The sequence below is a fragment of the Pongo abelii genome, chromosome 13, assembly GCF_028885655.2.
Source record: "Pongo abelii isolate AG06213 chromosome 13, NHGRI_mPonAbe1-v2.0_pri, whole genome shotgun sequence".
Lineage (NCBI taxonomy): Eukaryota > Metazoa > Chordata > Mammalia > Primates > Hominidae > Pongo > Pongo abelii.
Window position 1 is genome coordinate 272035 of NC_071998.2, and position 23743 is coordinate 295777.

The following is a 23743-nucleotide window of genomic DNA, read 5'->3' on the forward strand; positions in this document are numbered from 1 at the left end:
GCCTCCAGAGTAGCTGGGACTAAATGAGTACGCCACCACGCCAGGCAAATTTTTGTCTTTTTTATAAAGTGTAGAGGAGGTTTCACCATTTGGGCCAGGGTGGTCTTCAACTGCCAACTTCAGATGATCTGCCCCAACTTGCCTTCCAAAGTGAAGGGACTATAGGCGTGAGCCACTGAACCCAGACTATGATAGTTTCACACTGAGGCCTGAAGCTGCTCTGCCTTAGGATTTTTCCTGAGTTTTACGTTCTTGTCATGATGAGTTGCTAGTTCATATTTTCCGTTGGATCTTTTCGAAAGGGATTACTGATGAGATTATGGCTTTCTCACAAAGAATACCACTTTGGTGAAACTATACTGAAATCAGGAGTACCTTATGTTTCCGATACTTATCAAGCACAATATTTGAACACGGCGTGGTAGGTGAAAGTGTAGGAAGCAGAATTTGGCAAACCCCATTTTTTTTCAATTTCGACGGTTTCAGGTTTTTGGTTTCAGCCAAACTGAAGAATGTCCTAATGAGCTGTCAATTCACAGGCCATTACAGACAATTTTTGAAACTACATCACACTGTAATTTAAGGAGTACGATTCTAAAGAAATTTGAACAATCTGGTGGTATTGCTAACACCAAACAAGGTTGTTCAGCTCTTTCATCTTTAAAAACAAACAAACAAAAACATGATGTGGAATTCTCTCATTTTACCAAACAGCCGTACGCTCCCTTGAATATGTGACTATGAAACCCAAGTAATTGGAAGAAGAAAAATAAAGGAAACACCTCATCGGTCTCATTAATAGTTTTGTTGAGAATAGTTTATTTTTCAAAAACTGCTGTCTATGTCTTGATATTTTTAGACACGGCTAAAGCTGAAATTGCATGAATCCTCTCTCTAACATTCATGCTACTAAAGAAACTTTTCCCAAGATTTGACTGCATTCATTTCATAAAAGCCCTGTCCTCTTCTCCCCTATGTATCTATATTAGCACTCTGCCTTCTACCCTCTTCCATAGGAAACACAAATCCGTCAATTGATCACTTAAGCCTTTCCAGTTTGGGTACAACATTTTCTGTAGTTGTACTCCTGAGATTTGTCCTTTATACTTCTAAAGACTAGACCCTAGATAATACATGCTTGGGAATAATGGAGCTATCTTGCTTAAACTTTATTTAGGCGTATGCTAATTACTTGTGGGGGGCAAAGGCAGGCAGTGAGGATGTTAAGCTTATCCCAAAATAGTCAATTTTGGAAAAGACACAAGTACAGGCCGGGCGTGGTGGCTCAGACCTGTAATCCCAGCACCTTGGGAGGCCGAGGCGGCCGGTCACGAGGTCAGGAGATCGACACCATCCTGGCTAACACGGTGAAACCCCGTCTCTGCTAAACATACACAAATTAGCCGGGCGTGGTGGCAGGCGCTTGTAGTCTCAGCTACTCGGGAGGCTGAGGCAGGAGAAGAGCACGAACCCGGGAGGCGGAGCTCTCAGTGAGCCGAGATTGCGCCACTGCACTCCGGCCTGGGCGGCAGAGTGGGATTCTGCCTCAAAAAAGAAAGAAAAAAAACATCTTCATATATATGAATGTGTGTGTGTGTGTGTGTGTGTGTGTCTGTGTGTGTGTGTGTACTCAGGTACACTCACTTTACTTCTGAGTTATCTCGTCACCACTTAACCAGCACCAATCAGAGACCACATTTTTCTAGGCAGTCTCCAAATGTACATTACAAATAGTAACGTACTTTAAGGATAGTAATGAAGCTCCGGGAAAAATTGCTTGTCTCCACCTCAGCAGACCAACCTGCCTGGGCCAGCTTCTCTCTTCCTCTACTCTTCAGAAAGTGCTAGACCTGCAACATCTGACAGAATACAGCTTCCATGACTCCTCAGTGCCATGGAAAAGGAACGAGCTGAGAGCAATCTAAAGACTGGGAGATATTAGGTCTCTTGGATCTTACTTCTTTTGGTTGCTCGAGCACTTTAATTCCCGAGAGAGCCCTCCCATCTCCATCAGTTCTTCCAGGAACCTGTACCCTCCTTGTGTCTCTAAGATACGCTGGTCTAACTTGTTACATGCCTTTACAAGAAAGTTGGTAAAAATAAAAGGAAAGCTGAACAACGTCACAATATGGAGGTATGAAACAGAATTTCTCCATACTTGGTAAAGTTTAGAAATTTGTGTAATACCCGAAGGCAGATTCTATGTACAATAAGTCCTAGTTTAAGAACAAGAGCTGAGGGTATGAGGAAATAAAACTATATTTTCCGGGAGTATCTCTGGCTTCAGGAAGAAAGAGCACATGTTACTCTCCATTCAATATTAGGGCTGAACTATGGGGTCTTTTCGATCCTTTTTGCTTACCCTCTGCGATTCAGGGGGCACATGGCAAAGGTAAACAGACTGAAACAGCACCGTGGATAGCTGTGAGCTGTGCTGGGAAGATTCACGGTGATTCCATAATAAATCTCAGGTCTTTCTTCTGTAACAAAAAATTCCTCTTTTCCATCATCAAGGTAAAGCCGAGTATGTACAAGTAGAGTATGCGATAACTTTGTCACTCGTGACGAACCTAGTCGGTCCGATACTTTAACAACTTCTCCAATGTCTCTGCACTCAGGTTGGATATTCTGAGTGGGTCATCGGTAGAATGAATGAAATCAAGAATACTCTAAAGCAATGTTTGGAAGTCAATTTCAGTGTCTCCGGAAGCACTGGGAAAATCACCATGTGTAACGAACGTGAAGTATCCACAGGCTCTCTCTGTGTCTTTGAAACTGCCCATGTGTTCATTAGAAACGGCGGCTTGAGGAAAGGTGGTTTTGGAATTGGTTTCCCTCTAGTCTTACGTGATGCATCTCTACTATATTGCATTATAATAAAGCAAAGGGTCACTTGCTGACATAAAGCACAGGAGGCAGGAATGGAAGAGTCAACTTAGAGAAAAAAAGTGCTTTTCGGTTTTATTTTCATTTCTGCAGTTTGGAAAACAGTTTAACAGTTTAACAGATTTTGTGGCGGCTCACAAAAATACATATGAGCGTTGAAAATGTACAGAAGAACAACAATTGGGAGACATTTCCGGAAGCTTCAGTTTCTGAAACCCAGACATGAGCCTACAAGCTAAGACACGGCTACACCAGGCTTCAGCGTGAAACCATACAACTCCTGGGAAGGGCTTCCCTCTCTGAACGCAGCTACCTGTCCACAGGATGCTCTAGGCCCAGGCACCTTTATTCTTCCAACTAGAGAGACATAGAAAGATGCCTCCATATCCCATGAAGATGCCCAAGCATTTGGCCAAGGCTCCTATGAAACAGTCTGCTGTCTTCATCCAGGTAAGGGCAACTTCACATTTTCAGACACTAAGGTCGTGGGTAAATCCAGGGTGGACTGAGAGGCGGAAGCTCCAGCAAACACAGTCCTGTGGCTGGAAGATGAATGCAGTACTTATTCCTGCACCAACAGACCCTTGCCTCTGGCCTTGGGCCTAGAGCATGATTTTTTGGTAGTTGCTGTTGGGGAAGAGGCCCTTGGGCTTTAACCTGCGGACAGCCTCCCTTAAATGCTTGGGCTGCAGCGGGGGCGTTTCTCCCCACATCTCACACACGTCCAGGGCCTCTTCCACCACCTCTCCAACAAAGACCTTGGCGATTCCAGCCATGGCAATGGCGGCGTTCTCAGACACCGAACTGCCGGTGATAGACTTCATCAGACCTGCAATGCGTGCTTTTGGGAAAGCTGACCGGCGACACACTTCGTAGCGGGCCAGCTGCTCCTCAGACATGGCAGACAGCAGGGCTGTCATCCTCTGAGCCTCCTCTGCATCCACGGTGGGCTTCCTCTCCTTCTTTCCTTTGGTATGTCTTTTCCGTCTTTTGGCGGCAGGAGGAGCTGAGGCTGAGGCCTCCTTGTCCCCTTCTGTGAGGTCCATGACATCCTCACTCCTGAGCTCACCTCCCTGATCCCTGGGTTCTTCCAAGTTCCCACCTAGGTCCTCAGGGATTCCATCCTTCTTGCTGCCCTTCAGACCTCGGGGCATGGCGAACATCTCAGCAGACACACCTGTTTGCCTGCCCATCTCCACGGGTGAGATTCAAGTCTGCCCCGTGACAGCAGCTGTAGAGGCAGAAGTTCTGGCTGGGGTGGTTTGATTACGGATCTGCAGCGAGAACCTTTCGAAGATTTTAGCTGCCGTGTTTCTGCTGAGCCACTTTAGCCATAACTGGACACAGCTCCCTGCCTCCCCTTCCCACACACAAACACACACGCTGAATTTTCTCACTTCCACAATGTGAAGAAACTTGTGGATGGAGAGTATATTAGTTTTACATCAATGCAGAATAAATTCTCACAAATTTTGGACTCTTAAAACAAACCCCAGCTCAGAGGTCAGAAGTTCTACCAGTCCAAGTGACTGCCACCTGCTCAGAGCCACACGAGGGACCTCCGGGATGGGTCTGGCTGTGTGGTCGCTGCCTTCACCTGAGAAGGCTCTGGCTTCGATCTGACTCGAGGTGGTGGCAGAATTCAATGCCTTCGGGTTGTGAGCCCCAGGCCCATTTGTCTGTTCTGCCTGCTGCCGTGAGGACGCTCTCGGCTCCTGCAAGTGTTGCCCAGGTCTGGGCTGTGAGGCTCCCTGGGTCTGCACGGCCAGTGCCGGGGAATCTCCCACAGGGCAATGTCATCTCAGGGAGCTCCAGTCCTCCCTTATAAAGAGCTCGGATGATTGAACTAGACCCAGCCCTTAGCAGCTATTGGCTCAGGATATCCCTAAGGAAATCAGGGATTTGGGCGGGCTCATCAATTCACGCTTCCGCCCACCCCCAAGGGAGGGGCAGACACAGGGCGAGTCTCCGAGGGGCGGGAAATGCAGGGGGTATTTCAGAATTCAGTCTTCCTCACAGAATCGCAAAGTTCACGTTTCACAACCATAAAGAAACTATTTACGCTAAAAATGAGACTTTTTAAGAAGTTGCACTTAGAAAACTTCAATGTCTGAGAAAAAAATATCCCTAACGCACAGGGAAACAGGTGGCTTATCCAATACTCTGGAAATAAAATGGGCTGGGTGAGGGGAATATGAAAATATTATTTCAATTTCATCTCATTTTATTTATTTATTTATGTACTTATTGATTTATTTTTGAGACAGAGTCTCCCTCTGTCCCACAGGCTGGATTACAGTGTCCTGAGCTCAGCTCACTGCAGCCTCCGCATCCTGGGCCCAAGGCATTCTCCTGCCTCAGCCTCCAGAGTAGCTGGGACTAAATGAGTACGCCACCACGCCAGGCAAATTTTTGTCTTTTTTATAAAGTGTAGAGGAGGTTTCACCATTTGGGCCAGGGTGGTCTTCAACTGCCAACTTCAGATGATCTGCCCCAACTTGCCTTCCAAAGTGAAGGGACTATAGGCGTGAGCCACTGAACCCAGACTATGATAGTTTCACACTGAGGCCTGAAGCTGCTCTGCCTTAGGATTTTTCCTGAGTTTTACGTTCTTGTCATGATGAGTTGCTAGTTCATATTTTCCGTTGGATCTTTTCGAAAGGGATTACTGATGAGATTATGGCTTTCTCACAAAGAATACCACTTTGGTGAAACTATACTGAAATCAGGAGTACCTTATGTTTCCGATACTTATCAAGCACAATATTTGAACACGGCGTGGTAGGTGAAAGTGTAGGAAGCAGAATTTGGCAAACCCCATTTTTTTTCAATTTCGACGGTTTCAGGTTTTTGGTTTCAGCCAAACTGAAGAATGTCCTAATGAGCTGTCAATTCACAGGCCATTACAGACAATTTTTGAAACTACATCACACTGTAATTTAAGGAGTACGATTCTAAAGAAATTTGAACAATCTGGTGGTATTGCTAACACCAAACAAGGTTGTTCAGCTCTTTCATCTTTAAAAACAAACAAACAAAAACATGATGTGGAATTCTCTCATTTTACCAAACAGCCGTACGCTCCCTTGAATATGTGACTATGAAACCCAAGTAATTGGAAGAAGAAAAATAAAGGAAACACCTCATCAGTCTCATTAATAGTTTTGTGGAGAATAGTTTATTTTTCAAAAACTGCTGTCTATGTCTTGATATTTTTAGACACGGCTAAAGCTGAAATTGCATGAATCCTCTCTCTAACATTCATGCTACTAAAGAAACTTTTCCCAAGATTTGACTGCATTCATTTCATAAAAGCCCTGTCCTCTTCTCCCCTATGTATCTATATTAGCACTCTGCCTTCTACCCTCTTCCATAGGAAACACAAATCCGTCAATTGATCACTTAAGCCTTTCCAGTTTGGGTACAACATTTTCTGTAGTTGTACTCCTGAGATTTGTCCTTTATACTTCTAAAGACTAGACCCTAGATAATACATGCTTGGGAATAGTGGAGCTAGCTTGCTTAAACTTTATTTAGGCGTATGCTAATTACTTGTGGGGGGCAAAGGCAGGCAGTGAGGATGTTAAGCTTATCCCAAAATAGTCAATTTTGGAAAAGACACAAGTACAGGCCGGGCGTGGTGGCTCAGACCTGTAATCCCAGCACCTTGGGAGGCCGAGGCGGCCGGTCACGAGGTCAGGAGATCGACACCATCCTGGCTAACACGGTGAAACCCCGTCTCTGCTAAACATACACAAATTAGCCGGGCGTGGTGGCAGGCGCTTGTAGTCTCAGCTACTCGGGAGGCTGAGGCAGGAGAAGAGCACGAACCCGGGAGGCGGAGCTCTCAGTGAGCCGAGATTGCGCCACTGCACTCCGGCCTGGGCGGCAGAGTGGGATTCTGCCTCAAAAAAGAAAGAAAAAAAACATCTTCATATATATGAATGTGTGTGTGTGTGTGTGTGTGTGTCTGTGTGTGTGTGTGTACTCAGGTACACTCACTTTACTTCTGAGTTATCTCGTCACCACTTAACCAGCACCAATCAGAGACCACATTTTTCTAGGCAGTCTCCAAATGTACATTACAAATAGTAACGTACTTTAAGGATAGTAATGAAGCTCCGGGAAAAATTGCTTGTCTCCACCTCAGCAGACCAACCTGCCTGGGCCAGCTTCTCTCTTCCTCTACTCTTCAGAAAGTGCTAGACCTGCAACATCTGACAGAATACAGCTTCCATGACTCCTCAGTGCCATGGAAATGGAACGAGCTGAGAGCAATCTAAAGACTGGGAGATATTAGGTCTCTTGGATCTTACTTCTTTTGGTTGCTCGAGCACTTTAATTCCCGAGAGAGCCCTCCCATCTCCATCAGTTCTTCCAGGAACCTGTACCCTCCTTGTGTCTCTAAGATACGCTGGTCTAACTTGTTACATGCCTTTACAAGAAAGTTGGTAAAAATAAAAGGAAAGCTGAACAACGTCACAATATGGAGGTATGAAACAGAATTTCCCCATACTTGGTAAAGTTTAGAAATTTGTGTAATACCCGAAGGCAGATTCTATGTACAATAAGTCCTAGTTTAAGAACAAGAGCTGAGGGTATGAGGAAATAAAACTATATTTTCCGGGAGTATCTCTGGCTTCAGGAAGAAAGAGCACATGTTACTCTCCATTCAATATTAGGGCTGAACTATGGGGTCTTTTCGATCCTTTTTGCTTACCCTCTGCGATTCAGGGGGCACATGGCAAAGGTAAACAGACTGAAACAGCACCGTGGATAGCTGTGAGCTGTGCTGGGAAGATTCACGGTGATTCCATAATAAATCTCAGGTCTTTCTTCTGTAACAAAAAATTCCTCTTTTCCATCATCAAGGTAAAGCCGAGTATGTACAAGTAGAGTATGCGATAACTTTGTCACTCGTGACGAACCTAGTCGGTCCGATACTTTAACAACTTCTCCAATGTCTCTGCACTCAGGTTGGATATTCTGAGTGGGTCATCGGTAGAATGAATGAAATCAAGAATACTCTAAAGCAATGTTTGGAAGTCAATTTCAGTGTCTCCGGAAGCACTGGGAAAATCACCATGTGTAACGAACGTGAAGTATCCACAGGCTCTCTCTGTGTCTTTGAAACTGCCCATGTGTTCATTAGAAACGGCGGCTTGAGGAAAGGTGGTTTTGGAATTGGTTTCCCTCTAGTCTTACGTGATGTATCTCTACTATATTGCATTATAATAAAGCAAAGGGTCACTTGCTGACATAAAGCACAGGAGGCAGGAATGGAAGAGTCAACTTAGAGAAAAAAAGTGCTTTTCGGTTTTATTTTCATTTCTGCAGTTTGGAAAACAGTTTAACAGTTTAACAGATTTTGTGGCGGCTCACAAAAATACATATGAGCGTTGAAAATGTACAGAAGAACAACAATTGGGAGACATTTCCGGAAGCTTCAGTTTCTGAAACCCAGACATGAGCCTACAAGCTAAGACACGGCTACACCAGGCTTCAGCGTGAAACCATACAACTCCTGGGAAGGGCTTCCCTCTCTGAACGCAGCTACCTGTCCACAGGATGCTCTAGGCCCAGGCACCTTTATTCTTCCAACTAGAGAGACATAGAAAGATGCCTCCATATCCCATGAAGATGCCCAAGCATTTGGCCAAGGCTCCTATGAAACAGTCTGCTGTCTTCATCCAGGTAAGGGCAACTTCACATTTTCAGACACTAAGGTCGTGGGTAAATCCAGGGTGGACTGAGAGGCGGAAGCTCCAGCAAACACAGTCCTGTGGCTGGAAGATGAATGCAGTACTTATTCCTGCACCAACAGACCCTTGCCTCTGGCCTTGGGCCTAGAGCATGATTTTTTGGTAGTTGCTGTTGGGGAAGAGGCCCTTGGGCTTTAACCTGCGGACAGCCTCCCTTAAATGCTTGGGCTGCAGCGGGGGCGTTTCTCCCCACATCTCACACACGTCCAGGGCCTCTTCCACCACCTCTCCAACAAAGACCTTGGCGATTCCAGCCATGGCAATGGCGGCGTTCTCAGACACCGAACTGCCGGTGATAGACTTCATCAGACCTGCAATGCGTGCTTTTGGGAAAGCTGACCGGCGACACACTTCGTAGCGGGCCAGCTGCTCCTCAGACATGGCAGACAGCAGGGCTGTCATCCTCTGAGCCTCCTCTGCATCCACGGTGGGCTTCCTCTCCTTCTTTCCTTTGGTATGTCTTTTCCGTCTTTTGGCGGCAGGAGGAGCTGAGGCTGAGGCCTCCTTGTCCCCTTCTGTGAGGTCCATGACATCCTCACTCCTGAGCTCACCTCCCTGATCCCTGGGTTCTTCCAAGTTCCCACCTAGGTCCTCAGGGATTCCATCCTTCTTGCTGCCCTTCAGACCTCGGGGCATGGCGAACATCTCAGCAGACACACCTGTTTGCCTGCCCATCTCCACGGGTGAGATTCAAGTCTGCCCCGTGACAGCAGCTGTAGAGGCAGAAGTTCTGGCTGGGGTGGTTTGATTACGGATCTGCAGCGAGAACCTTTCGAAGATTTTAGCTGCCGTGTTTCTGCTGAGCCACTTTAGCCATAACTGGACACAGCTCCCTGCCTCCCCTTCCCACACACAAACACACACGCTGAATTTTCTCACTTCCACAATGTGAAGAAACTTGTGGATGGAGAGTATATTAGTTTTACATCAATGCAGAATAAATTCTCACAAATTTTGGACACTTAAAACAAACCCCAGCTCAGAGGTCAGAAGTTCTACCAGTCCAAGTGACTGCCACCTGCTCAGAGCCACACGAGGGACCTCCGGGATGGGTCTGGCTGTGTGGTCGCTGCCTTCACCTGAGAAGGGTCTGGCTTCGATCTGACTCGAGGTGGTGGCAGAATTCAATGCCTTCGGGTTGTGAGCCCCAGGCCCACTTGTCTGTTCTGCCTGCTGCCGTGAGGACGCTCTCGGCTCCTGCAAGTGTTGCCCAGGTCTGGGCTGTGAGGCTCCCTGGGTCTGCACGGCCAGTGCCGGGGAATCTCCCACAGGGCAATGTCATCTCAGGGAGCTCCAGTCCTCCCTTATAAAGAGCTCGGATGATTGAACTAGACCCAGCCCTTAGCAGCTATTGGCTCAGGATATCCCTAAGGAAATCAGGGATTTGGGCGGGCTCATCAATTCACGCTTCCGCCCACCCCCAAGGGAGGGGCAGACACAGGGCGAGTCTCCGAGGGGCGGGAAATGCAGGGGGTATTTCAGAATTCAGTCTTCCTCACAGAATCGCAAAGTTCACGTTTCACAACCATAAAGAAACTATTTACGCTAAAAATGAGACTTTTTAAGAAGTTGCACTTAGAAAACTTCAATGTCTGAGAAAAAAATATCCCTAACGCACAGGGAAACAGGTGGCTTATCCAATACTCTGGAAATAAAATGGGCTGGGTGAGGGGAATATGAAAATATTATTTCAATTTCATCTCATTTTATTTATTTATTTATGTACTTATTGATTTATTTTTGAGACAGAGTCTCCCTCTGTCCCTCAGGCTGGATTACAGTGTCCTGAGCTCAGCTCACTGCAGCCTCCGCATCCTGGGCCCAAGGCATTCTCCTGCCTCAGCCTCCAGAGTAGCTGGGACTAAATGAGTACGCCACCACGCCAGGCAAATTTTTGTCTTTTTTATAAAGTGTAGAGGAGGTTTCACCATTTGGGCCAGGGTGGTCTTCAACTGCCAACTTCAGATGATCTGCCCCAACTTGCCTTCCAAAGTGAAGGGACTATAGGCGTGAGCCACTGAACCCAGACTATGATAGTTTCACACTGAGGCCTGAAGCTGCTCTGCCTTAGGATTTTTCCTGAGTTTTACGTTCTTGTCATGATGAGTTGCTAGTTCATATTTTCCGTTGGATCTTTTCGAAAGGGATTACTGATGAGATTATGGCTTTCTCACAAAGAATACCACTTTGGTGAAACTATACTGAAATCAGGAGTACCTTATGTTTCCGATACTTATCAAGCACAATATTTGAACACGGCGTGGTAGGTGAAAGTGTAGGAAGCAGAATTTGGCAAACCCCATTTTTTTTCAATTTCGACGGTTTCAGGTTTTTGGTTTCAGCCAAACTGAAGAATGTCCTAATGAGCTGTCAATTCACAGGCCATTACAGACAATTTTTGAAACTACATCACACTGTAATTTAAGGAGTACGATTCTAAAGAAATTTGAACAATCTGGTGGTATTGCTAACACCAAACAAGGTTGTTCAGCTCTTTCATCTTTAAAAACAAACAAACAAAAACATGATGTGGAATTCTCTCATTTTACCAAACAGCCGTACGCTCCCTTGAATATGTGACTATGAAACCCAAGTAATTGGAAGAAGAAAAATAAAGGAAACACCTCATCGGTCTCATTAATAGTTTTGTTGAGAATAGTTTATTTTTCAAAAACTGCTGTCTATGTCTTGATATTTTTAGACACGGCTAAAGCTGAAATTGCATGAATCCTCTCTCTAACATTCATGCTACTAAAGAAACTTTTCCCAAGATTTGACTGCATTCATTTCATAAAAGCCCTGTCCTCTTCTCCCCTATGTATCTATATTAGCACTCTGCCTTCTACCCTCTTCCATAGGAAACACAAATCCGTCAATTGATCACTTAAGCCTTTCCAGTTTGGGTACAACATTTTCTGTAGTTGTACTCCTGAGATTTGTCCTTTATACTTCTAAAGACTAGACCCTAGATAATACATGCTTGGGAATAATGGAGCTATCTTGCTTAAACTTTATTTAGGCGTATGCTAATTACTTGTGGGGGGCAAAGGCAGGCAGTGAGGATGTTAAGCTTATCCCAAAATAGTCAATTTTGGAAAAGACACAAGTACAGGCCGGGCGTGGTGGCTCAGACCTGTAATCCCAGCACCTTGGGAGGCCGAGGCGGCCGGTCACGAGGTCAGGAGATCGACACCATCCTGGCTAACACGGTGAAACCCCGTCTCTGCTAAACATACACAAATTAGCCGGGCGTGGTGGCAGGCGCTTGTAGTCTCAGCTACTCGGGAGGCTGAGGCAGGAGAAGAGCACGAACCCGGGAGGCGGAGCTCTCAGTGAGCCGAGATTGCGCCACTGCACTCCGGCCTGGGCGGCAGAGTGGGATTCTGCCTCAAAAAAGAAAGAAAAAAAACATCTTCATATATATGAATGTGTGTGTGTGTGTGTGTGTGTGTCTGTGTGTGTGTGTGTACTCAGGTACACTCACTTTACTTCTGAGTTATCTCGTCACCACTTAACCAGCACCAATCAGAGACCACATTTTTCTAGGCAGTCTCCAAATGTACATTACAAATAGTAACGTACTTTAAGGATAGTAATGAAGCTCCGGGAAAAATTGCTTGTCTCCACCTCAGCAGACCAACCTGCCTGGGCCAGCTTCTCTCTTCCTCTACTCTTCAGAAAGTGCTAGACCTGCAACATCTGACAGAATACAGCTTCCATGACTCCTCAGTGCCATGGAAAAGGAACGAGCTGAGAGCAATCTAAAGACTGGGAGATATTAGGTCTCTTGGATCTTACTTCTTTTGGTTGCTCGAGCACTTTAATTCCCGAGAGAGCCCTCCCATCTCCATCAGTTCTTCCAGGAACCTGTACCCTCCTTGTGTCTCGAAGATACGCTGGTCTAACTTGTTACATGCCTTTACAAGAAAGTTGGTAAAAATAAAAGGAAAGCTGAACAACGTCACAATATGGAGGTATGAAACAGAATTTCCCCATACTTGGTAAAGTTTAGAAATTTGTGTAATACCCGAAGGCAGATTCTATGTACAATAAGTCCTAGTTTAAGAACAAGAGCTGAGGGTATGAGGAAATAAAACTATATTTTCCGGGAGTATCTCTGGCTTCAGGAAGAAAGAGCACATGTTACTCTCCATTCAATATTAGGGCTGAACTATGGGGTCTTTTCGATCCTTTTTGCTTACCCTCTGCGATTCAGGGGGCACATGGCAAAGGTAAACAGACTGAAACAGCACCGTGGATAGCTGTGAGCTGTGCTGGGAAGATTCACGGTGATTCCATAATAAATCTCAGGTCTTTCTTCTGTAACAAAAAATTCCTCTTTTCCATCATCAAGGTAAAGCCGAGTATGTACAAGTAGAGTATGCGATAACTTTGTCACTCGTGACGAACCTAGTCGGTCCGATACTTTAACAACTTCTCCAATGTCTCTGCACTCAGGTTGGATATTCTGAGTGGGTCATCGGTAGAATGAATGAAATCAAGAATACTCTAAAGCAATGTTTGGAAGTCAATTTCAGTGTCTCCGGAAGCACTGGGAAAATCACCATGTGTAACGAACGTGAAGTATCCACAGGCTCTCTCTGTGTCTTTGAAACTGCCCATGTGTTCATTAGAAACGGCGGCTTGAGGAAAGGTGGTTTTGGAATTGGTTTCCCTCTAGTCTTACGTGATGTATCTCTACTATATTGCATTATAATAAAGCAAAGGGTCACTTGCTGACATAAAGCACAGGAGGCAGGAATGGAAGAGTCAACTTAGAGAAAAAAAGTGCTTTTCGGTTTTATTTTCATTTCTGCAGTTTGGAAAACAGTTTAACAGTTTAACAGATTTTGTGGCGGCTCACAAAAATACATATGAGCGTTGAAAATGTACAGAAGAACAACAATTGGGAGACATTTCCGGAAGCTTCAGTTTCTGAAACCCAGACATGAGCCTACAAGCTAAGACACGGCTACACCAGGCTTCAGCGTGAAACCATACAACTCCTGGGAAGGGCTTCCCTCTCTGAACGCAGCTACCTGTCCACAGGATGCTCTAGGCCCAGGCACCTTTATTCTTCCAACTAGAGAGACATAGAAAGATGCCTCCATATCCCATGAAGATGCCCAAGCATTTGGCCAAGGCTCCTATGAAACAGTCTGCTGTCTTCATCCAGGTAAGGGCAACTTCACATTTTCAGACACTAAGGTCGTGGGTAAATCCAGGGTGGACTGAGAGGCGGAAGCTCCAGCAAACACAGTCCTGTGGCTGGAAGATGAATGCAGTACTTATTCCTGCACCAACAGACCCTTGCCTCTGGCCTTGGGCCTAGAGCATGATTTTTTGGTAGTTGCTGTTGGGGAAGAGGCCCTTGGGCTTTAACCTGCGGACAGCCTCCCTTAAATGCTTGGGCTGCAGCGGGGGCGTTTCTCCCCACATCTCACACACGTCCAGGGCCTCTTCCACCACCTCTCCAACAAAGACCTTGGCGATTCCAGCCATGGCAATGGCGGCGTTCTCAGACACCGAACTGCCGGTGATAGACTTCATCAGACCTGCAATGCGTGCTTTTGGGAAAGCTGACCGGCGACACACTTCGTAGCGGGCCAGCTGCTCCTCAGACATGGCAGACAGCAGGGCTGTCATCCTCTGAGCCTCCTCTGCATCCACGGTGGGCTTCCTCTCCTTCTTTCCTTTGGTATGTCTTTTCCGTCTTTTGGCGGCAGGAGGAGCTGAGGCTGAGGCCTCCTTGTCCCCTTCTGTGAGGTCCATGACATCCTCACTCCTGAGCTCACCTCCCTGATCCCTGGGTTCTTCCAAGTTCCCACCTAGGTCCTCAGGGATTCCATCCTTCTTGCTGCCCTTCAGACCTCGGGGCATGGCGAACATCTCAGCAGACACACCTGTTTGCCTGCCCATCTCCACGGGTGAGATTCAAGTCTGCCCCGTGACAGCAGCTGTAGAGGCAGAAGTTCTGGCTGGGGTGGTTTGATTACGGATCTGCAGCGAGAACCTTTCGAAGATTTTAGCTGCCGTGTTTCTGCTGAGCCACTTTAGCCATAACTGGACACAGCTCCCTGCCTCCCCTTCCCACACACAAACACACACGCTGAATTTTCTCACTTCCACAATGTGAAGAAACTTGTGGATGGAGAGTATATTAGTTTTACATCAATGCAGAATAAATTCTCACAAATTTTGGACACTTAAAACAAACCCCAGCTCAGAGGTCAGAAGTTCTACCAGTCCAAGTGACTGCCACCTGCTCAGAGCCACACGAGGGACCTCCGGGATGGGTCTGGCTGTGTGGTCGCTGCCTTCACCTGAGAAGGGTCTGGCTTCGATCTGACTCGAGGTGGTGGCAGAATTCAATGCCTTCGGGTTGTGAGCCCCAGGCCCACTTGTCTGTTCTGCCTGCTGCCGTGAGGACGCTCTCGGCTCCTGCAAGTGTTGCCCAGGTCTGGGCTGTGAGGCTCCCTGGGTCTGCACGGCCAGTGCCGGGGAATCTCCCACAGGGCAATGTCATCTCAGGGAGCTCCAGTCCTCCCTTATAAAGAGCTCGGATGATTGAACTAGACCCAGCCCTTAGCAGCTATTGGCTCAGGATATCCCTAAGGAAATCAGGGATTTGGGCGGGCTCATCAATTCACGCTTCCGCCCACCCCCAAGGGAGGGGCAGACACAGGGCGAGTCTCCGAGGGGCGGGAAATGCAGGGGGTATTTCAGAATTCAGTCTTCCTCACAGAATCGCAAAGTTCACGTTTCACAACCATAAAGAAACTATTTACGCTAAAAATGAGACTTTTTAAGAAGTTGCACTTAGAAAACTTCAATGTCTGAGAAAAAAATATCCCTAACGCACAGGGAAACAGGTGGCTTATCCAATACTCTGGAAATAAAATGGGCTGGGTGAGGGGAATATGAAAATATTATTTCAATTTCATCTCATTTTATTTATTTATTTATGTACTTATTGATTTATTTTTGAGACAGAGTCTCCCTCTGTCCCTCAGGCTGGATTACAGTGTCCTGAGCTCAGCTCACTGCAGCCTCCGCATCCTGGGCCCAAGGCATTCTCCTGCCTCAGCCTCCAGAGTAGCTGGGACTAAATGAGTACGCCACCACGCCAGGCAAATTTTTGTCTTTTTTATAAAGTGTAGAGGAGGTTTCACCATTTGGGCCAGGGTGGTCTTCAACTGCCAACTTCAGATGATCTGCCCCAACTTGCCTTCCAAAGTGAAGGGACTATAGGCGTGAGCCACTGAACCCAGACTATGATAGTTTCACACTGAGGCCTGAAGCTGCTCTGCCTTAGGATTTTTCCTGAGTTTTACGTTCTTGTCATGATGAGTTGCTAGTTCATATTTTCCGTTGGATCTTTTCGAAAGGGATTACTGATGAGATTATGGCTTTCTCACAAAGAATACCACTTTGGTGAAACTATACTGAAATCAGGAGTACCTTATGTTTCCGATACTTATCAAGCACAATATTTGAACACGGCGTGGTAGGTGAAAGTGTAGGAAGCAGAATTTGGCAAACCCCATTTTTTTTCAATTTCGACGGTTTCAGGTTTTTGGTTTCAGCCAAACTGAAGAATGTCCTAATGAGCTGTCAATTCACAGGCCATTACAGACAATTTTTGAAACTACATCACACTGTAATTTAAGGAGTACGATTCTAAAGAAATTTGAACAATCTGGTGGTATTGCTAACACCAAACAAGGTTGTTCAGCTCTTTCATCTTTAAAAACAAACAAACAAAAACATGATGTGGAATTCTCTCATTTTACCAAACAGCCGTACGCTCCCTTGAATATGTGACTATGAAACCCAAGTAATTGGAAGAAGAAAAATAAAGGAAACACCTCATCGGTCTCATTAATAGTTTTGTTGAGAATAGTTTATTTTTCAAAAACTGCTGTCTATGTCTTGATATTTTTAGACACGGCTAAAGCTGAAATTGCATGAATCCTCTCTCTAACATTCATGCTACTAAAGAAACTTTTCCCAAGATTTGACTGCATTCATTTCATAAAAGCCCTGTCCTCTTCTCCCCTATGTATCTATATTAGCACTCTGCCTTCTACCCTCTTCCATAGGAAACACAAATCCGTCAATTGATCACTTAAGCCTTTCCAGTTTGGGTACAACATTTTCTGTAGTTGTACTCCTGAGATTTGTCCTTTATACTTCTAAAGACTAGACCCTAGATAATACATGCTTGGGAATAATGGAGCTATCTTGCTTAAACTTTATTTAGGCGTATGCTAATTACTTGTGGGGGGCAAAGGCAGGCAGTGAGGATGTTAAGCTTATCCCAAAATAGTCAATTTTGGAAAAGACACAAGTACAGGCCGGGCGTGGTGGCTCAGACCTGTAATCCCAGCACCTTGGGAGGCCGAGGCGGCCGGTCACGAGGTCAGGAGATCGACACCATCCTGGCTAACACGGTGAAACCCCGTCTCTGCTAAACATACACAAATTAGCCGGGCGTGGTGGCAGGCGCTTGTAGTCTCAGCTACTCGGGAGGCTGAGGCAGGAGAAGAGCACGAACCCGGGAGGCGGAGCTCTCAGTGAGCCGAGATTGCGCCACTGCACTCCGGCCTGGGCGGCAGAGTGGGATTCTGCCTCAAAAAAGAAAGAAAAAAAACATCTTCATATATATGAATGTGTGTGTGTGTGTGTGTGTGTGTCTGTGTGTGTGTGTGTACTCAGGTACACTCACTTTACTTCTGAGTTATCTCGTCACCACTTAACCAGCACCAATCAGAGACCACATTTTTCTAGGCAGTCTCCAAATGTACATTACAAATAGTAACGTACTTTAAGGATAGTAATGAAGCTCCGGGAAAAATTGCTTGTCTCCACCTCAGCAGACCAACCTGCCTGGGCCAGCTTCTCTCTTCCTCTACTCTTCAGAAAGTGCTAGACCTGCAACATCTGACAGAATACAGCTTCCATGACTCCTCAGTGCCATGGAAAAGGAACGAGCTGAGAGCAATCTAAAGACTGGGAGATATTAGGTCTCTTGGATCTTACTTCTTTTGGTTGCTCGAGCACTTTAATTCCCGAGAGAGCCCTCCCATCTCCATCAGTTCTTCCAGGAACCTGTACCCTCCTTGTGTCTCTAAGATACGCTGGTCTAACTTGTTACATGCCTTTACAAGAAAGTTGGTAAAAATAAAAGGAAAGCTGAACAACGTCACAATATGGAGGTATGAAACAGAATTTCTCCATACTTGGTAAAGTTTAGAAATTTGTGTAATACCCGAAGGCAGATTCTATGTACAATAAGTCCTAGTTTAAGAACAAGAGCTGAGGGTATGAGGAAATAAAACTATATTTTCCGGGAGTATCTCTGGCTTCAGGAAGAAAGAGCACATGTTACTCTCCATTCAATATTAGGGCTGAACTATGGGGTCTTTTCGATCCTTTTTGCTTACCCTCTGCGATTCAGGGGGCACATGGCAAAGGTAAACAGACTGAAACAGCACCGTGGATAGCTGTGAGCTGTGCTGGGAAGATTCACGGTGATTCCATAATAAATCTCAGGTCTTTCTTCTGTAACAAAAAATTCCTCTTTTCCATCATCAAGGTAAAGCCGAGTATGTACAAGTAGAGTATGCGATAACTTTGTCACTCGTGACGAACCTAGTCGGTCCGATACTTTAACAACTTCTCCAATGTCTCTGCACTCAGGTTGGATATTCTGAGTGGGTCATCGGTAGAATGAATGAAATCAAGAATACTCTAAAGCAATGTTTGGAAGTCAATTTCAGTGTCTCCGGAAGCACTGGGAAAATCACCATGTGTAACGAACGTGAAGTATCCACAGGCTCTCTCTGTGTCTTTGAAACTGCCCATGTGTTCATTAGAAACGGCGGCTTGAGGAAAGGTGGTTTTGGAATTGGTTTCCCTCTAGTCTTACGTGATGCATCTCTACTATATTGCATTATAATAAAGCAAAGGGTCACTTGCTGACATAAAGCACAGGAGGCAGGAATGGAAGAGTCAACTTAGAGAAAAAAAGTGCTTTTCGGTTTTATTTTCATTTCTGCAGTTTGGAAAACAGTTTAACAGTTTAACAGATTTTGTGGCGGCTCACAAAAATACATATGAGCGTTGAAAATGTACAGAAGAACAACAATTGGGAGACATTTCCGGAAGCTTCAGTTTCTGAAACCCAGACATGAGCCTACAAGCTAAGACACGGCTACACCAGGCTTCAGCGTGAAACCATACAACTCCTGGGAAGGGCTTCCCTCTCTGAACGCAGCTACCTGTCCACAGGATGCTCTAGGCCCAGGCACCTTTATTCTTCCAACTAGAGAGACATAGAAAGATGCCTCCATATCCCATGAAGATGCCCAAGCATTTGGCCAAGGCTCCTATGAAACAGTCTGCTGTCTTCATCCAGGTAAGGGCAACTTCACATTTTCAGACACTAAGGTCGTGGGTAAATCCAGGGTGGACTGAGAGGCGGAAGCTCCAGCAAACACAGTCCTGTGGCTGGAAGATGAATGCAGTACTTATTCCTGCACCAACAGACCCTTGCCTCTGGCCTTGGGCCTAGAGCATGATTTTTTGGTAGTTGCTGTTGGGGAAGAGGCCCTTGGGCTTTAACCTGCGGACAGCCTCCCTTAAATGCTTGGGCTGCAGCGGGGGCGTTTCTCCCCACATCTCACACACGTCCAGGGCCTCTTCCACCACCTCTCCAACAAAGACCTTGGCGATTCCAGCCATGGCAATGGCGGCGTTCTCAGACACCGAACTGCCGGTGATAGACTTCATCAGACCTGCAATGCGTGCTTTTGGGAAAGCTGACCGGCGACACACTTCGTAGCGGGCCAGCTGCTCCTCAGACATGGCAGACAGCAGGGCTGTCATCCTCTGAGCCTCCTCTGCATCCACGGTGGGCTTCCTCTCCTTCTTTCCTTTGGTATGTCTTTTCCGTCTTTTGGCGGCAGGAGGAGCTGAGGCTGAGGCCTCCTTGTCCCCTTCTGTGAGGTCCATGACATCCTCACTCCTGAGCTCACCTCCCTGATCCCTGGGTTCTTCCAAGTTCCCACCTAGGTCCTCAGGGATTCCATCCTTCTTGCTGCCCTTCAGACCTCGGGGCATGGCGAACATCTCAGCAGACACACCTGTTTGCCTGCCCATCTCCACGGGTGAGATTCAAGTCTGCCCCGTGACAGCAGCTGTAGAGGCAGAAGTTCTGGCTGGGGTGGTTTGATTACGGATCTGCAGCGAGAACCTTTCGAAGATTTTAGCTGCCGTGTTTCTGCTGAGCCACTTTAGCCATAACTGGACACAGCTCCCTGCCTCCCCTTCCCACACACAAACACACACGCTGAATTTTCTCACTTCCACAATGTGAAGAAACTTGTGGATGGAGAGTATATTAGTTTTACATCAATGCAGAATAAATTCTCACAAATTTTGGACACTTAAAACAAACCCCAGCTCAGAGGTCAGAAGTTCTACCAGTCCAAGTGACTGCCACCTGCTCAGAGCCACACGAGGGACCTCCGGGATGGGTCTGGCTGTGTGGTCGCTGCCTTCACCTGAGAAGGGTCTGGCTTCGATCTGACTCGAGGTGGTGGCAGAATTCAATGCCTTCGGGTTGTGAGCCCCAGGCCCACTTGTCTGTTCTGCCTGCTGCCGTGAGGACGCTCTCGGCTCCTGCAAGTGTTGCCCAGGTCTGGGCTGTGAGGCTCCCTGGGTCTGCACGGCCAGTGCCGGGGAATCTCCCACAGGGCAATGTCATCTCAGGGAGCTCCAGTCCTCCCTTATAAAGAGCTCGGATGATTGAACTAGACCCAGCCCTTAGCAGCTATTGGCTCAGGATATCCCTAAGGAAATCAGGGATTTGGGCGGGCTCATCAATTCACGCTTCCGCCCACCCCCAAGGGAGGGGCAGACACAGGGCGAGTCTCCGAGGGGCGGGAAATGCAGGGGGTATTTCAGAATTCAGTCTTCCTCACAGAATCGCAAAGTTCACGTTTCACAACCATAAAGAAACTATTTACGCTAAAAATGAGACTTTTTAAGAAGTTGCACTTAGAAAACTTCAATGTCTGAGAAAAAAATATCCCTAACGCACAGGGAAACAGGTGGCTTATCCAATACTCTGGAAATAAAATGGGCTGGGTGAGGGGAATATGAAAATATTATTTCAATTTCATCTCATTTTATTTATTTATTTATGTACTTATTGATTTATTTTTGAGACAGAGTCTCCCTCTGTCCCTCAGGCTGGATTACAGTGTCCTGAGCTCAGCTCACTGCAGCCTCCGCATCCTGGGCCCAAGGCATTCTCCTGCCTCAGCCTCCAGAGTAGCTGGGACTAAATGAGTACGCCACCACGCCAGGCAAATTTTTGTCTTTTTTATAAAGTGTAGAGGAGGTTTCACCATTTGGGCCAGGGTGGTCTTCAACTGCCAACTTCAGATGATCTGCCCCAACTTGCCTTCCAAAGTGAAGGGACTATAGGCGTGAGCCACTGAACCCAGACTATGATAGTTTCACACTGAGGCCTGAAGCTGCTCTGCCTTAGGATTTTTCCTGAGTTTTACGTTCTTGTCATGATGAGTTGCTAGTTCATATTTTCCGTTGGATCTTTTCGAAAGGGATTACTGATGAGATTATGGCTTTCTCACAAAGAATACCACTTTGGTGAAACTATACTGAAATCAGGAGTACCTTATGTTTCCGATACTTATCAAGCACAATATTTGAACACGGCGTGGTAGGTGAAAGTGTAGGAAGCAGAATTTGGCAAACCCCATTTTTTTTCAATTTCGACGGTTTCAGGTTTTTGGTTTCAGCCAAACTGAAGAATGTCCTAATGAGCTGTCAATTCACAGGCCATTACAGACAATTTTTGAAACTACATCACACTGTAATTTAAGGAGTACGATTCTAAAGAAATTTGAACAATCTGGTGGTATTGCTAACACCAAACAAGGTTGTTCAGCTCTTTCATCTTTAAAAACAAACAAACAAAAACATGATGTGGAATTCTCTCATTTTACCAAACAGCCGTACGCTCCCTTGAATATGTGACTATGAAACCCAAGTAATTGGAAGAAGAAAAATAAAGGAAACACCTCATCGGTCTCATTAATAGTTTTGTTGAGAATAGTTTATTTTTCAAAAACTGCTGTCTATGTCTTGATATTTTTAGACACGGCTAAAGCTGAAATTGCATGAATCCTCTCTCTAACATTCATGCTACTAAAGAAACTTTTCCCAAGATTTGACTGCATTCATTTCATAAAAGCCCTGTCCTCTTCTCCCCTATGTATCTATATTAGCACTCTGCCTTCTACCCTCTTCCATAGGAAACACAAATCCGTCAATTGATCACTTAAGCCTTTCCAGTTTGGGTACAACATTTTCTGTAGTTGTACTCCTGAGATTTGTCCTTTATACTTCTAAAGACTAGACCCTAGATAATACATGCTTGGGAATAATGGAGCTATCTTGCTTAAACTTTATTTAGGCGTATGCTAATTACTTGTGGGGGGCAAAGGCAGGCAGTGAGGATGTTAAGCTTATCCCAAAATAGTCAATTTTGGAAAAGACACAAGTACAGGCCGGGCGTGGTGGCTCAGACCTGTAATCCCAGCACCTTGGGAGGCCGAGGCGGCCGGTCACGAGGTCAGGAGATCGACACCATCCTGGCTAACACGGTGAAACCCCGTCTCTGCTAAACATACACAAATTAGCCGGGCGTGGTGGCAGGCGCTTGTAGTCTCAGCTACTCGGGAGGCTGAGGCAGGAGAAGAGCACGAACCCGGGAGGCGGAGCTCTCAGTGAGCCGAGATTGCGCCACTGCACTCCGGCCTGGGCGGCAGAGTGGGATTCTGCCTCAAAAAAGAAAGAAAAAAAACATCTTCATATATATGAATGTGTGTGTGTGTGTGTGTGTGTGTGTCTGTGTGTGTGTGTGTACTCAGGTACACTCACTTTACTTCTGAGTTATCTCGTCACCACTTAACCAGCACCAATCAGAGACCACATTTTTCTAGGCAGTCTCCAAATGTACATTACAAATAGTAACGTACTTTAAGGATAGTAATGAAGCTCCGGGAAAAATTGCTTGTCTCCACCTCAGCAGACCAACCTGCCTGGGCCAGCTTCTCTCTTCCTCTACTCTTCAGAAAGTGCTAGACCTGCAACATCTGACAGAATACAGCTTCCATGACTCCTCAGTGCCATGGAAAAGGAACGAGCTGAGAGCAATCTAAAGACTGGGAGATATTAGGTCTCTTGGATCTTACTTCTTTTGGTTGCTCGAGCACTTTAATTCCCGAGAGAGCCCTCCCATCTCCATCAGTTCTTCCAGGAACCTGTACCCTCCTTGTGTCTCTAAGATACGCTGGTCTAACTTGTTACATGCCTTTACAAGAAAGTTGGTAAAAATAAAAGGAAAGCTGAACAACGTCACAATATGGAGGTATGAAACAGAATTTCTCCATACTTGGTAAAGTTTAGAAATTTGTGTAATACCCGAAGGCAGATTCTATGTACAATAAGTCCTAGTTTAAGAACAAGAGCTGAGGGTATGAGGAAATAAAACTATATTTTCCGGGAGTATCTCTGGCTTCAGGAAGAAAGAGCACATGTTACTCTCCATTCAATATTAGGGCTGAACTATGGGGTCTTTTCGATCCTTTTTGCTTACCCTCTGCGATTCAGGGGGCACATGGCAAAGGTAAACAGACTGAAACAGCACCGTGGATAGCTGTGAGCTGTGCTGGGAAGATTCACGGTGATTCCATAATAAATCTCAGGTCTTTCTTCTGTAACAAAAAATTCCTCTTTTCCATCATCAAGGTAAAGCCGAGTATGTACAAGTAGAGTATGCGATAACTTTGTCACTCGTGACGAACCTAGTCGGTCCGATACTTTAACAACTTCTCCAATGTCTCTGCACTCAGGTTGGATATTCTGAGTGGGTCATCGGTAGAATGAATGAAATCAAGAATACTCTAAAGCAATGTTTGGAAGTCAATTTCAGTGTCTCCGGAAGCACTGGGAAAATCACCATGTGTAACGAACGTGAAGTATCCACAGGCTCTCTCTGT